Source organism: Patagioenas fasciata, chromosome 8, assembly GCF_037038585.1.
Source record: "Patagioenas fasciata isolate bPatFas1 chromosome 8, bPatFas1.hap1, whole genome shotgun sequence".
Taxonomy (NCBI): Eukaryota; Metazoa; Chordata; class Aves; order Columbiformes; family Columbidae; genus Patagioenas; species Patagioenas fasciata.
In genome coordinates, this window is record NC_092527.1 from 6980250 (window position 1) to 6993553 (window position 13304).

Consider the following 13304-nt stretch of genomic DNA (forward strand, 5'->3'; position numbering starts at 1 on the left):
ACTGAGTTTAAATTGCTCTAGTTGCACAACATTTTTTTCCTCAGTGTGTTTTTAGTTTGTCTTTTACTTATGTACTTATCTAACTATGACTTTTATTATCTAAATAGTGCCAGTTTTGTGTGATCTTCAGCATTTCCAAGATAAGCTCAATGTGCATTTGTTGTTGGAGTTGCATTTACATGTGCATAAGCACAGTGCCTTTGCTGAAACTAGAATCTGACACAAGCGAACAAAAGAAGAAACCCAAAGCCATTTACCTAAAACACTTGTAAAGGGGAAGTTTGGGAGCCAGACAAAATTACTTGTTGCTGTGCCAGGTAGTTATTTTTACAGCCCCCAAATGTATTAATTTTCCTTCCATGGGTCTATCATTTAAAAGCTGCAGTGCACCCTGCATAGACATTTTTCTAAAGGTGTAAAGCCTTTACCCACCAAATGCTCCAGCAGAAGCTGGAGGGGTCAGAGGAGAGGCTGTAGCGTGGATCCTGTTGCAACAGATGCCTCAGCCTTGCAGGGCTGGGAGCTGTAGCAGAAAATACACAAGGACATGTAGTTCAGTGTAGATGGATTTACGAGGTGACTGTGACCATGAATCCACCTGCGGCTTCCCTACCAAGCCAAATTCTGCTTCTGGGGGCACAGGCTGAACCCCAAAGTTTATTGCATGGATGCTACCTGATGCTTGTCTGGTAGAATAGGGAGGTGGCAGTAAAGCAGATGCATCCTGGTTCCCTCCAAGTGACTTGTGCCTCCCCAGCTGTGAACATGAGGCTTCGAGGCGGGTGAGCAGGTCTGTTGCCCTCTGCACCTGCCCTCTCTGGGCTATCATGGGGCAAAGCTTCCAGGTCACAGCATGGGCGTTACAACTGATCTTAATGCTATCTTCATAGATGGTGCCTCCTGGTCACCAGAGCTCTCCAAGGCAGTGTGAGGCTTGTCTTCGCTACAGGTTGCTCCTCTCAGCATTGGAGCCAACTCTTGGTGGGTAGTGAGGAGGAAGAGCGACTTTTGCAAGGAATCGTGGGTTTCTCCAAGAATCACAGAATCATTTGGCTTGGAAGAGACCCTCAGGATCATCGAGTCCAACCATAACCTAACTCTGGCACTAAGCCATGTCCCTAAGAGCCTTGTCTAAACACCTATTAAACCCCTCCAGGGATGGTGACTCCACCACTACCCTGGGCAGCCTGTTCCAATGCCCCACAGCCCTTTGGGGAAGAAATTGTTCCAAGATCCAACCTCAGCCTCCCCTGGCGCAACTTGAGGCCATTTCCTCTTGCTCTATCACATGTTACTTAGGAAGAGAGCTGGCTTTGTCCTATGTAGGACCACTAGTGACAGCCTCCTTAGTCTCTGTGTTTTCTGCTAGGGGAGAAAGCCTCCCCCAGCTTATTTTTCTCCACTTTTCAACTACATGACCACCTTTGTTTGCTCCATGGAGCCTCCTTGGCCAAACATATATTTTTATTAATACTTGTCAGCAAAAATATAAACAGAACCTCAGTTATATCCACAGACTCCATTCTGATTATTTGACCTTTAGTTTCTACTGACAACAGCAAAGTAAACAATTCCTGTAGCAACTCAACACTGACTTCAGCCAGAAATAAACAAGAACATGAGATGCACACAGTCAGATATAAGTTATTAAATCAGAGGCCTAAAACCATCAAAACTGGTGCCTGCAGTAAAAGTATTCGTGCTGGTGGAGCAATGATTCTCCCTTGCAAAATGCTGCTCTTTGCTCATCTTGCAGACAGAGGTGGGTTTGATGAGCATGGATCTGCCCAGACTGGAGCTAAAGTGAATTCCAGACAGGGCTCTTTCCTCCTGATGGTCATTCAGGTCATGTTTTCAGACAAGCCCTGGAGCCAGCAGCTCCTTTTGGGAGTGTAAATGGGCAGTGAAATTTCCAGAAAGCCTGTGAAGCTACCTTGAAGGTACCTACATAGTTGGGTATCTTCATCTGAAGACTTGGCCAGTTCATGTGTCTGCGGCTCTTACCTATAAGCTCTTAGGGCAAGTAAACACTGGCAGATGCACTGAGGACACGTCCTAGCTAATGACCAGAGGACCTAACACTGCAAAACAGAAGTTGCAAGGAGAGCTTCCCGAATAGCTTCATTCTGGAGGATGCCCCATGGGTTTTTATACCTCTTATGCCATGTCAGTTTCATGGAGGGGCTCAGCTGCGATCTAGGAGCAGGTCCTTGGCCTCGCACCTGGAATGTCTGCACTGGCTGTGCATTTTTGCAACCCACCAAACCCTCCCACCAAGCCCAGCTCAGAGCATTGTGGTTGCAGTGACAGAATGAGATGGTTGTCATGCAGATTTGTACAACAAGCCAAGCCTTATAGAAGGATGTCCTTCTGGCCAGATCAAAGCGAGTCTATGGATGCCTTGTTACGAGGGGCAGATCAGAGCGTGCTTGTACCTATTCAGTATTTTTCCAATCTAGAAAACACTTGGCATGACCCAAGTGACTCTTGGGTCTTGACCTCTTGAACTTGATCTCTTGAACTTGATCTCTTGAACTCTTGACCTAATCAAGGAAATATTTTAAAATTTTATCTTAAAAATAGAAGAGAAAATCCCAAGGTGTGGATTCTTGAATGACTTACTTACATGTCTTCTATGCCTCAGAAACTTACCTAAACTGCACATGTATGTAAGATTGCAAGATGACAGCCCAAGCTCCTGGTGTCTACACAAGAGTGGCAACCATATCTGCAAGAGAAAGATGGTGCCCCTTGCAAAGCCAACTTTCCGCTTGCATGGAAATCTTACAGGGGAGAGAGCTTCCTGTAGGAGCTGCCCTGAAGAAACTCTCGCTGCAAGCTCAGATCCTTCAGCAGGTAAGTGTAAAGTGCTTGTTAAAACACCAAACAAGCCACCATCCTCGTGCTGGCCAGTTGTGGTGGTCTACTTTTTGATCCTAGGTGGCACTTCCCAGATTACACTTAAGAGTTTGTGCTGTGGGACGACTTTAATTTTCTGCCATCCCAAGACAGCAGTATTTGCAATACTTCACAGTTTTGCTACAATAAACAGCTGCTTCTAATGCTGGAATGAGAAAAAAGGTTTGTGGGAGGTGAAGTTTGGAAGCATAGGGCTTGTCTGTGAACACCACCCATGGAGGTCCCGGTCCCTATGAACCTTCATCCTCTAGACTAACTGATCCCAAAAGGAGGTATAACGGTGCCAAATTGAAGTGTGATGAACAAGAAGCTAGGTGGGTCCTTGCTCAGACTGGTGTCTCCAAAAGCACCTTGTCCAAGTGGCATTTCACAGATCTTCTGGCAGGGAGATCTTCAATGTGCAACCTGATGGTCACCTCCCGTGGGATGCACCCCTTCCTTGGTTGAAAGGAAGGATGCTCTAGCATCTGATACCCCACCTGCCTGGGCTGAGCTGCAGATACGGTCAGAGATGCCCTGTGGTCTCTGTGAGCAGTTTGAAAAAAGCCCCTCTTGGGGTCAAGTTAAAGCCATTCATTTCCACTCATGGCTTTGGAAGAGCAAGTCTCCTCTGCTCTTTTTCATTTTGAGATGAAATAATCAATATTGGCTTTTATGGAGTCACTGTTGAGGCTGATTAGTTGCCGAACTGCACATGCACCTCTTTCTGAGTTGATGCCCCCTGGAGGTTATTCCAGCTTTGATTTTTTCAGCTGCCTTTTCAGGCTGCAAGAGACTATTTCTGACACGTGAAACAGCATTTTGGTCCAACACAAGCCCTGGTTTGCTCTGGCAGCATTTGCTGCAGTGTCATTGGTGGCGAGAAACAAAAACCTCAAACAACAAAGGAGAAGCGACAAAGATATGGCCAAAAATTTCACCTCCAGGTCGCAGCCTGGGGTGAAAGTCACCGGGCAGGGGCTGGATGCCCTGGTTGCTTTTCCCCCTTCAGGTCAAGCAGAGACCATGTTAGTGCAGTTTGGTTTCAGGATGTTTATTTAGGACTGATTAGAAATTTTCCAGTGGAAGATTTTTCTAAGAAAAAAAAAGAAAAAAGTGCAATCTGATGAACTTTAAACAATTTTCAGAGAGGAGAAGATCTCAGCAGATCCTGTGCTGGAGTGATGGGTGGCTTCTCAGACAGCCTGGCAAGTGGGTTTCCACCAGACACCCCCAAATCCCCTCCACCCCCTGGGATCCCAACAGGTGAGAGGGATCCCACTGCACAGTTTTGGGGCTAAACCAAGGGAATCAGTGACCAAAGAGGCCGGGGAACAAACTAGGACAGTGGCTGGGAAATGAGGTCTTGACACCTCCAGCTTGGGCAGCCAAGGAACCCACCACTGCTGGCAACAGCCTTGAGGGATCCTGTGGTGTGTATTTCACACTGCTTCAGGGCTTTGGAAAGGAAATATTGCAGGGTTCCTACTCTTAAATAAAATCTAAAAAATTAAAGAGCTAAACAAAGCAAAGAAAATCAGCAGTTTTGTCTTTTCTGCCTAATCTGGGCCAAATGTATGTTCAGAAAATCGCAAGTTTTATGTAACTGGAGCTCAGTGTCCTATTTGGCTCTGCTATTAACCTTGCTCATGGGGAGAGAATTTGTTTTTTAATTGGTTTATTTTAGAGAAAGCCCATGTGTGAACTCAGAGAGACGATCTCTTGGTGGAGAGGACCTGGGTGGCTCTCTAGTCCAAACCCCAGGCACCAGGTCTGGCATGGCTGCTCTTTCTTGGGGTATCTCTCCTCCATCCCTGCTTGTGATGTGGTCTGGGGCTGTTCTCAGACCCATGGCCAAACCCAACAAGCCCAGCTGTGTGTTTCAAGGTGCTGGTGGTGGGTATTTAATGATGCCTGAGGCGAGGCTGGGCAGAATTCATCTCACCTTGATGGTTTTGTTGGAGATGTATTTTCTTCTGGGTCCTACAATCGAATGCAGACGCACTGGATGCAGAGGAGCAGCAGATGCTTCTGGTTGTTTTGCATTTTGACACCAAGGTTTCTCACGAATAAATCTTGGGAGACCTACTTATTTGTCCCGCTTTCTTTACTGTCGCAGCAACCTGTCTTGTCAAGCTCTCGAGACTGTTCCTTGGTCCTTTATGCTCAACCAGTAACAAAAATCTGCTCTTCCTTTCCCACATGCTACTGCAAAATAGTTGCTTAAGTGAAATATCTCTAGGCCTGTGCAAAGACAATGAACCTGGTATGTCTTCCATGGAAAACTTCCCCCAACATGTTCACTGACAGGACAGTGAGAGAGAGATATTATCTTCTTATGGCTGGGTAGAGCTCTCCAGGGATCTCTAATCCCTCTAAGACTATAGAAGGAGGCTTGAAATTCAAGTTTGAGGGTGCTGCTAGAAAAATAAATGCCTCCTGAGAGCACCACCTACCCCAAAACCCACCCATTATCTGGTTTGGGCAAGACTGGCACATCCCACGCATGTGCACCAGATTCAGGAGAGTGGTGTAGGGGAAAGGGACCTGGGGGTCCTGGGGACAGCAGGGTGACCATGAGCCAGCACTGGGCCCTTGTGGCCAGGAAGGCCAATGGTACCTGGGGTGGGCTAGAAGGGGGTGGTCAGTAGGTCAGAGAGGTTCTCCTGCCCCTCTGCTCTGCCCTGGGGAGACCACACCTGGAATATTGTGTCCAGTTGTGGCCCCTCAGCTCCAGAAGGACAGGGAACTGCTGGAGAGAGTCCAGCGCAGCCACCAAGATGCTGAAGGGAGTGGAGCATCTCCCGTGTGAGGAAAGGCTGAGGGAGCTGGGGCTCTGGAGCTGGAGAAGAGGAGACTGAGGGGGGACTCATTCATGGGGATCAATATGGAAAGGGTGAGTGTCAGGAGGATGGAGCCAGGCTCTTCTCGGTGACAACCAGTGATAGGACAAGGGGTAATGGGTTCAAACTGGAACACAAAAGGTTCCACTTAAATTTGAGGAGAAACTTCTTCCTGGTGAGGGTGGCAGAGCCTGGCCCAGGCTGCCCAGGGAGGTTGTGGAGTCTCCTTCTGTGCAGACATTCAAACCCGCCTGGACACCTTCCTGTGGAACCTCATCTGGGTGTTCCTGCTCCATGGGGGGATTGCACTGGATGAGCTTTCCAGGGCCCTTCCAACCCCTGACATTCTGGGATTCTGTGAAATGGCTTGGGTGGCTTTTAGTTGGTTTTTAGCCTGCTTGGATAGCATTACCTCTTCTCTTGGGCCTTCTCCCTCTCCATGTTGGGAACATGTCTGCTCCCACTCCCACCCAACCTGTCTCTCATTAAAACACAGCTCTGTGATTTCATGCAGAGCAGAGAAGTAAAACCCTGGATCCCATTGCTTTATAACCAGATAGGATAATGTTAATAATTCATAACTAGTCCAAAGAAACCTCAGACACCAAAGAACCTGCAACAAAAGTGATTGTCTTTGAAGACTGTGCAAGAAGCCCTGTTTTTTTGTATAACGACTGCTATTAGCAAAGAATAACATGCTCGTCTCAGTTTGTTCTTAAATCTGGACCAGGGATGACTAATTAAGCAGACAATTTGATGACCGATATAGTCGGAGGGTTACGGTAGCCACATGCGCTGCGCTGACCTTTCAGTAGTTGTGAACTGGCTGGCTCTCCCATCCCTCCCCCACAGGCTGGGACAGCTGTAAACATCCCCAGCATAATGAGACAATTGTAATATCCTATTTATTTCCCATTAAGAACCAGCCTGGCACAGACTTGGCTGGCCCGAGGGGCTGGGCAAGCAAAGTCCAGCCATGTTCTCCCACTATGACCCACTTGCCTTTGGCTGCGTGAGGGCACCGGGGACTGTTTGGGGCACAGAAATGCCCCTGGTGCTCTTGCTGTGCCACTCTGAGCGAAGTCCAGCCCCAGCATTGCCAGGACCCCTTCTGCCAGATGAGAACAGCAATCCTGTTCCCTCTTTGCCTCTCACCAGCTCTTCCCATCCTTGGTTTTCCCCCCGAGGGTGAGGAGGAGGCCAGGAAGCTGCTGACGCCCGCGGCTGGATTTCAGCTTGAACACCATCCAGAAAGGAGCACCAAATATTAGTAAACAGACCAGGAAATGTTTCTGTGTTTGGCGACAACTCTGCTTTTCCAAGGCAGCAATCTCCAGTGGTTTCTCCACTAGAGAAAAAGACCCATTCGGTCACTTGTCTTAAACTGGAGCAGCTCAGATCCTGGACCACCTTTGGATCCTGGACCACCTTTGGATCCTGGACCCCATTCAGATGCTGGCCTTCCGACTCAGGTCTCTCCCTGGGGACACGTGCTGCAGCTCCTGACTTTGTGGATGGATCTGGGTCCTGCAGAATGGAGGGCACAGGTTCTTCTTCACACCCAGGGGATGACAGGGCCCTGCTGCCATGCCCAGAATCCCCAGGATGATCCAGGCTGAAGAGCAAAGGGTCATGATTTTGCTTCTTAAAAGAAGATTATGAAGCATTTTCCTTGCCGTGCATTAAAAAGAGGGAATTATTGCCTACAGGGTCCTGATGGTTCAAGCTGCAGACAATCATGTTAGAAAAAAGACCCGGGAGTGAATTAAGCACTGAAGCAGGTAACTCAAGGAAGTCCTAGTTTTACCATTTCTTGACATCCTCAGCTCAAGCCTGGCAGCCTCTATGGGATGAACGTGAGCTGCTCATCTTGCAGTGACTGGGGGAAGTATAACGGCCCATGATTTCTGAAGACCGAACTGATGGCTCCTTCTACCACTGTGCAGAAAAAAACTATGTTTCTGCTCTCTTCACCGTGACTTCCACTCAACTACGTCAAATTTAGGTCCTTGGATCAGAAGTACATGGTCACAGGCTGTTTTTGGAAAGACCTTGTTTTGTGCACAACATCTCCCACAGCAGGTGTGGGTGGATGTTGATGCAGATGGAGGTGCCACTAGCACTAAGAAGAGTAATTGAGAGGATGAAGGTCAAGAACGAGGCTTTCTGTCCCCCCAGCTATTGAAGACGCTCCCTTTCTTCTGGCTGTGAACGTTTCAGCTGGCAGTGCAGCTACAGCGGAGAGCTTGTGTTTAAGCCTGCAGATAGATCCCACCCAAGCACAACCAAAGGCTCCAAAGGAAGGACCTCTGCCACATGTGTAACTCGACAGGTGGATGGCCCAGCAGGAACCTCATTCAGCAAGGTAGGGAAGGTTTCAGCCTTTCTTTTTTTCTTCACGGTGGGCTTAGACAAGCAAAATCATCAGTCACCATGAGCTGGGCTTGAGATGGATCATTCAAACAAATCCATCTCCATGGTGATGCTAGAGGTGCTCACATAAGGTCCTCACTGAAAACCCATTGGAGGACACACCAATGCTAGCTGTTTTGATGGCTGTTGGTTATCCACCTGTTGAATCAACCACACTGACCCACTGGCCATGATGCTACTATTAATAACAATTGCTCCACTACTTTTATTACGGCCACTACTAGTAGTAATAATAATTGTGCACTGCATTTAGAAATAGCACCTTGATTAGTAACAGAGAGGGTTCAGTTTCATCCACCAACTGACAACATGAAGAGTATAATGCACCCAGCTTCCAAAAGGAAAGCCTTGGCTCTGTACACACCAGCAAAAAAGATGTAGAATCATAAAATCACAGAATCATTTTGTTTGGAAGAGACCCTCAAGGTCATTGATTCCACCCATAACCCACCCCTGGCACTGCCCCATGTCCCTGAGAACCTCATCTGTGTCTGTCCAGCCCTCCAGGGATGGTGACTCCAGCACTGCCCTGGGCAGCCTGTTCCAATGCCCCACAGCCCTTTGGGGAAGAAATTGTTCCCCAGATTCAACCTCAACCTCCCCTGGCACAACTTGAGGCCGTTTCCTCTCGTTCTAAAATATCTGCAAGAAAGATTTCTAAACCAACACATGTGGTATCAATAGGTTGAAGGACTTTGGCTGTATAGTCTTCTGCCCATGCCTTCATGCACTGTCTACATGAATTGCCCTGCAGAAGCATGCAAGTGGCATCTGCTTGCTTGATGACAGTCACGTTTCTGGTGTACTTTCAGATGGGCTTACCTCAACCTGCCAGACTGAGTGGTATTTCATTTCTCCAGAAGGAGGTGAAGGGAGCTACTGAACTTACATACAAACCAAGAAAATGCCACCCCAGTTGGTGTGAGGACAAGTTGCAGTGTCTGTGCCATGGACACCCTCGTATGGCTCTGTGCACTCACAACGTCCCCCTCCTCTGGCTTTGCCACCAAGATCAGTGCCTGTTTTAAATGCTACCATCAAAGCCATCTGTCACTGCGACTGCTGGCGAGGGGGATTACATGAACTGCTGGGACAAAAGACATTAAAGGGGAGAGCCCTCTCTCCTCCATCACCTCTGGGGCTGGGCTGGCCACCCCACACATGGCTGTGGGTCATGTGAATCTGCAGGACCCATGGGCAGGGGTGCCCTGGGCAGCCCCTCAAAACACAGCTGGAGCACAGGGGAGCCAAAGACCATGGATGTGATTAGTAGTGGGTTAATTTGTACAACACTCGCGTTGGGGAGGTGATTTTCATTGCAGTGCTCCCTGTAAAGTGTTTCATCCTGAGTCTAAAAGCGAGATTAGGAGCAATTCACATGCAGCAGTTTTAGACCCCAAATTTCCCTTCTGTAGCTGTTTGTAACACAGCTAAGTGCCTACAGGCTTTCCTAGCTTTGTGTGCTCACTCTTCTGTCCGTGTTTGGAGATGTTCCTGTAGGGAGGTGAAAATACCCTTCTCCGCCTATCCCGGGCATCCTTCATCCCCATCGGTTCAGGTGGTTAAGAAAATGCGCAGATCTGGTCTCCCAAGGGAAGCCTCCAGAACCGACTTTGCCATAAATCGCCTATAATCAGCCCAGAGCGTGTTTCAGTTCAGAAACACCAACCGAAAACGTCCCGCGGAAATTCCTCGTGGGCAGCTGGGAAGTTAATGTGCAGATTTAAGGGGCTTTGCTGGCGACAGGCTGCAGATTAGCAGTGCGCTCACCTTCTGCAGGGCTCGTCGCCAGCTCTCATTCACCCAGTGAAAGCACCGAGCGTGCCGGTGCCTTTTAATGAGGTTTCCAAATGCTTTCTGCCCATCTACCCTGCGCGTCAGGCTTACATGCAGCAAACAAGACGATGCTGAGGCGTAGATGGAGCCTGAATCCTTTGCTAGCAATGGCCAACTGGGAATAAGAGTTACTTCTTTATAGCAGATGTGTAGCTCAAAGTTCACCATAAGTGCACTCACATCAAGAGCACAGCGAGCATTGTTCTGCGAGAAGGCTCAGCTCAGCCCTTCAAAAGACTATGGAACAACTAATTTCATTATTCAGAGAATAAAGTAAGCAAGCAAGAGAAAGCCAAAATTAACCCTCTGGTCACTCCCTGGAAGCAGGGATTTCTTTAATGCCCTGGATTTTGTGCAAATGCCTGTGTTTACAGATGCATGCGGAAAATCTGCCGTTCAGTGTCCTGCCTCTGTTTTTCTCACTAGTTTGGAATTGGATATCATATTCCTTCAAAAATGACTAGTTGGAGCAAGGCCACGTGGAGCACCCCCACATGAGGTACATCGTAATTTGTAATAATCGCAATAACAAACCCAGCATCTGGTTTTCCTTCCAGCGACTGGGAAGAGGGAGGTTCAGCTCCTTGGGATGTGAAGCCACCTCCCCAGGCTTTGCAGGATGAGAACCAGCTGATTTCACCTTGCTGATTTCACCAGGGTAACGCAGTGTTGGCCACAGCGAGAACAGATCGAGTCCCCTCCTGTAGACCGCCATGCATCGCATGGCCATGTGGTTGGTGCGACAATTATTCCTGAAGTTCTCCCTGTCCTACCAAATTCTCCTCTCTAGAGCTAAAGCCGGTCCCTCAGCATGAGTCCTACCTGCAGGTTTGGTAATAACGGAAAAACACCGGGAGCTTTCCACACCTAAAGAAACATCTCATCGTTGTTTCCCATTCCCAACCTGAAATGAGCTCAGACACAATGAGCTTCTAGATCGCTGTTAACTCGCTTCAGGAGATGTCGGTCCAGCTGCTTGTTCATGCTTGGATTTCATTGTCACACTTTCCAACGGCTTCTGAAAGGCACTGGAATGCAACATCCTTGTTTGCAAGCAGAGCCTGGCTGGCAAGGCACAGGTGAGCAGAAGGAAAGCAACCCAGCCTTGCTTCGAGCTGGCTGAAGTTCAGCAGCACTGAGTCTGGAGCAAACTGACCTCTGATCTCCTCATCAGAGAGGTCTGAAGCCTTGTGTCACAGGCTCTTGGTCTCCAAGGTGGTATTTCAACAGCACTGGAGGGATGTTGGGGGAAGGCAACACATCCAAAACACGTTCACGGAGCAGCGTGCCTTTTCCACGGCCCCCTTTTGAGCCCTGCGATGCTCCCAGTGTGCAGGAATGCCCATCGGGTCTGCAAGGACAGCGCTGCAGCTGGGTCCATGCACACCCTGTGCACAACACTTCCTGCCATCCATGAGAGAAGATGAAGTGTTGGGGTCTTCTCCGCAGCTCCTTTCCCATCACTGTGGCCTGAAACTGTGCCTTTCTTTGGGATGGCTCCTCACACCCAATGTCCTGCACAGGTTGAGACTTACTGCCTTGTCAGGGAAGCTTTTTGTTCCATCAGCAGGGCACGAAAAGTCCTAGAATCATAGAATAGTTTGGGTTGGAAGGGACCTTTAAAGCTCATCTAGTCCAACCTGAGAAATTCTTTGGCAAGTCCAGAGGACTAGCTTAAAGGCTGGACTGGGGTATGTTAAGGGTTTTATTTATAGTCGCTCCAATCCCGCTGTGTTTGTGGTTCACATTCCCAAGCTGGTCTCCAAAACTGCCTTTTGAATAAGAGTGGGATTTGCACTGCGCAGGTGTGCTAAGGGAGGCTGCAAATCCAAAACCATCAGGGTGCAGGGTGCTGATAGTCTGGGTTTCAGAACAGATTTGCTCCAACATCTCCCTATAAAGAGCAATAATCATGTGCCAAAGGCTTTTGCTGCAGCACATTTGTGAGCAGCTTGAGAACAAAAATCTTTGTACCGGAGCGTTTCCGAGACTCCGTTTCTCCTGTGATGGGGAATGACCAGGTGCATGCTCACCTGCACGCAAACACAACACCGTCTGCATTTCACTGAGCTTTGGGGTGCTGAGCTGCGATTTTCTGAGTTTTCTGATTTGCACCGGAGGGGTGGCAAAGGAGAGCAGCTGAGCTCCCCTTCCCCTGCCAGCTTGTGGCCTTTCCCTCTGCTCTGGACAAGGGAAGTAGCTGCTGGAACACAGACGGAGCCATATTCCAGCACTGAGCCATCCATGCCTTACTGGCCACCATTTTTTTCACACTAATCTGTGCTGAAAAAGGCAGAGGATGGCCAAATCTCTGCACGGTGCGATCACCCCTTCCATGCCCCAAAACAAGCCAGGGGAAATGAGACGTCGGTCCTTGCAGCAGGGCGTGCTTCGCTTTAAAGACCCTGACGTGCGTGATCATCCTGGAGGAGAGATCTGAGCGGGCGATAGCGCTGAGAAAGGAAGGATGTTTCAGCACCGGCACAGGTGAGGGAGGAGGTGCCATTCGGCTCGACAGGAACCCTGTGCCGAAGAGATAATTTCAAGCTGAGCTGTGGTTTACCGCAGCGTCCTCGTGACCGGTTGAGCGGTCGGGCAGCAGGGGCGATGGAGAATAAGCCGTGTTCCCACAGTCGGGGCCCGCGCAGGTGTCTCGGGGCTTGGCTGGGATGGACTGGAGGTTTTTTGCTCACCTTTGTGGCCCCAGCTTGCATTAACCCCCCCCTCCCAGATTTTCGGAGCAGTTGGGCAGGACAGTGACAGCCACCCACAGCGCGGTGCACAAGGACCTAGGAGGTTTTTTCCCCACTGGGACAATGTCCAAAGCACTTGGTTCCACTGATGCTTGGCTGTTACAGGATGAGAATGGGGGAATGACAAGAACCACCGGGCTTTTCAAGGACCTCTGTGTGTTTCAGCACCAAGATGACAGCAACCATCTGCCCTGCACCCTCATTACTCTAAACCTCTCCACTTGCAATACAGTAATAGCTCCCCTGGGGTTGTTTGTCACCTGTTTCCATTCATTTACCTCCAAAAGAGGAACTTTGCTCTTCCCAAAAAGAAAACCAGTGACTCCCGCTCCTTGGCAAGGGCTGTTTCATGGCTGCAAGGGGCTGCTGCTCCTGCAGCGGCTGCAAGCGCTGGCCACACTTCGCAGCACCACGGTGGTATCATCACCGGCTGATCCTGAAGGTGCCACCTGAATGTGAGAATTAAGCAAAAACCCAAAGGAGGCTGACGGCGAGGCGGTGCAGAGAGGCAGGCAGCGCAGCGCCAGAAGGCTCCGGGATT